The following is a 3,553-nucleotide window of genomic DNA, read 5'->3' on the forward strand; positions in this document are numbered from 1 at the left end:
AACGTGGGGCTCAATCCCAGGACCCTGGGTCCATGACCTGAGCCGAAAGCAGACACTTAACCAACTGAGCCATCCAGGTGGCCCTGTGAGTAGGAATGTGAATGATGATTCACTTTAGGGTGCTGGACACATGTGGTTGGACTGGGCCTCTCCCCAAATGCCAAAGAAAAGTAAGTCCTTTCTCATGTTCCAACCACTACTCTGAGTTGCTATTGCATGAATACCCTTACATACACTAAATTTCTTCAGAGATGATGTTTCCAACTTGGCCTGGTGGTAAAGGCCATTGCTGCATAGAAAGAGAAGAGAAGAGGACCAAAGACCGAAGGCAGCAGGACTCCATATTCTGGCTGCATTAGTCCTAATCCATGTATCCATCTTTGGAGGTGGAGGTGAGGGCACCAGCACTCAAAACACCACAGATTGAGTAGGGAGTTGTATTCCTCAGAGGAGATTCACATGCTTTTATCTGAAGATTAGGACAAAAGCAATAACTGTCCAGTATAACAGACAAGTGTGACTTACTTGCCCATTTTTTGAGTGCATTTGGTGAAATATTGTGAATGAACTGTGGAGGTTAGAAATGAGGAATAGCATGATACAGTAAATTAGCTTAATTTAAGCAACATCATTGCTGATCATTGTCAGATCTTTGAGGGAAAAGCTAGAGAGAATAGTTAATGGCCTACACTAGTTGGGGCTGGAAAGGAAGAGACACTGAGGAGGAAGAAGCTCTGTAAATTTTTAACATCACAGAAAAGATGCTGTAGGCTCCACTTGAGACCATCTTCCAGTTTCTGATTCACTGAATAGCTTCTCCTTAAAATGAGCATAGAGTAATAATGGGAGGAGATTGTGGCTGTGGAGAAGATATTTGGAATCTTACAAAATGTTTGGGGCCTTATTCAGGCCACTTGTGTTCTCGCTTCATTTGTACAGTTCCTATGCATTTCAAAGGCTTTCCTCAGTGCTGACAGGGAAGAAAGTTCTGCCAAATTGGAAGCTTTTAAATAGATCAAGATTTTCAGCATATTCCAAACATGGTTAGATTTAATGCAGATAAACCTCAACCACATCACAATGTTGATGGGATTGTTCATTTCCTTCCTTCTGAGCAGAGTCACTGTCATTCCCAAACAGAGATCAGGCATTGAGCTCTCACAAATGCAGTAATCAAAATAGAGAGTGATCCGCTTATCCAGTTTTCCATCTGTGCTTCAGCTGGGATGTTTAATTTTCATTTCCTCCTTTCCATTGACATCCTAAACTGGCCAGGGAGGTCTGATAGCTCTTTCCAGGGGATATTGTTACTTCCTCATTCTTACATAAGAGCCGGAATTCCATTCGGAAAGAGAAATTACACTGGGCTTAATCAATAACCTCAAAGAACTAACAGGAAAAAAATTACCTGTTATTTGACTTTAATATGTATTTGATGGCCATGATTTGTGTTCTTGTGTTAATTGTAGAATCGTAGAATTAGATTAACTATTATTAACATCTAAAATTGATTTAAATGAAAAAAGAATCAATACATAAGCTAAATGTTTAAATATCCATGCTAACAAGAGACTGAGTTTCCCTAAGTGAACTATTCTTTTTTTAAAAAAATGTTTCTTTTTTCTTTTAAGATTTTATTTATTTATTCATGACAGACACACAGAGAGGGAGAGAGAGAGGCAGAGACACAGGCAGAGGGAGAAGCAGGCTCCATGCAGGGATCCCGATGTGGGACTCGATCCTGAGTCTCCAGGATCCGGCCTGGGCTGAAGGCGGCGCTAAACCACTGAGCCACCGGGGCTACCCATAAGTGAATTATTCTTTACTTTCTGCATTTTTTAAAAAGTAGGCTCTATGCACAGGGTGAGACCCGAGGAGGGGTTTGAACTCACAACCCTAAAATCAAGACATGAGCTGAGATCAAAAGTCAGATGCTTAACTGATTGAGCCACCCAAGTGCCCCATCTGCATTTTGGAACAATGAGCTTATCTAAGAGAGATGAAAACTACTGACTGTTGTAAAGGACAATGTAAGTAACTTGCTGCTGGTCAAGAGATGAAGGTAGTGGCACAGGTGTATAGTTAGGGCACAGGGGTGCAAAGCACTTGGCTCCCAGGATCCCAAACAGACCAGGTTTGTCAATCATCACAATGAAGTCAAAAGGCAGAGGAATGAATGGTGATGAAACAAGAAAGAAATTTATTTCATGAGGCCAACACTAGGAAGACAATGGACTAGCTCTCAAAGACTGTCTCCAAAAAGCCAAAAATATTTTCAAGTTGATTTAAGAAAGAAAACAAAGTTTGAGGTCAAAATGGAGGCAGACGAAGTCCAATTTCAGTGGGAGGAGCAAGGAGTAAGGGTAGCAAAACTAAAAATCTTAGCATTAAATTTGGCAAAAGATTATAGTAATTACAATCGCTGGTGTTTTTAATCACTTCTTGGATACTTGACATTTATTTTTCTTTTTCTCAATCTTTACAACAACCTTATGGACATGTACCAAGAAAGTCTAGAAGGATCTGCCTTCACCAAGTCACAGATTGGGTTTATTGAAATGACTAAAGAAGACAATTTAGGTGACACAAACAAACTTTAACTCTTCATGAAGTCACAGTCTCCATTACCAAGAGTCCACAGAACTACAAAATAGGATGGAAGGCAAGGAACTTTTATTGGGACAAAGAATAAAGAACAAGAGAGGGAAAAATGAAAAACAAACAAGGAACAAAGATATAGGTATACAGCCCAGAGCTGGCATGGTGTCTTGGGATTGGCTACTTAGATACACTTCATTTCAGTCAAGCAGAGGATTTACAAGGACACAAGAGTTATCCAAGTTTCTGTTTCCCAATGTGGCATCCTGGGCAGGAGTGACTCCATCCTGGGCCTGGAAATGTATTACAATAGGGTTGAAGCCCAGGTCTGCTGACTACACATCCAGATCCCTTAACCTTTATGCTACATTTTAGCGATTGTGAAGCTACATACTCTAAACAAATGGAGTCTTGATGGAGCTTTAAAGTGTGGAAAATCCACAAGAATGATCTATTCAAAAATATTTTGGAGTTGCCAATTACTTGCTCTTTTGAAACTCTCTTGTTAAATTTGATACCCCATAACCCTAAATTTTGTTTGTTGAATTGGATTCTACAATTGAAATAGTGAAATTCACAACATTTTTTAACATGTTCAAATCTTTAGACTCTTGGGGAACCTGGGTGGCTCAGTTGGTTAAGCATCTGCCTTCAGCTCAGGTTGTGATCCTGGGGTCCTGAGATGGAGCCCCACATGGGACTCCTTGCTCAGTGGGGAGCCTGCTCCCTTCCCTCCATGCTCTGTCTCACACTCTCTCAAATCAGTAGACTCTTGAAAGTTTTCTTAGAACTATTAGACTGTATATATAAACATAGGCCACTTATAGGGGCAGCCCTGGTGGCTCAGCGGTCTAGCGCCTGCCTTCAGCCCAGGGTGTGATCCTGCATGGAGCCTGCTTCTCCCTCTGCCTGTGTCTCTGCCTCTTTCTCTGTGTCTCTCATGATAAATAAATAA

This window comes from Canis lupus, chromosome 9 (genome assembly GCF_048164855.1).
Source record: "Canis lupus baileyi chromosome 9, mCanLup2.hap1, whole genome shotgun sequence".
Taxonomy (NCBI): domain Eukaryota; kingdom Metazoa; phylum Chordata; class Mammalia; order Carnivora; family Canidae; genus Canis; species Canis lupus.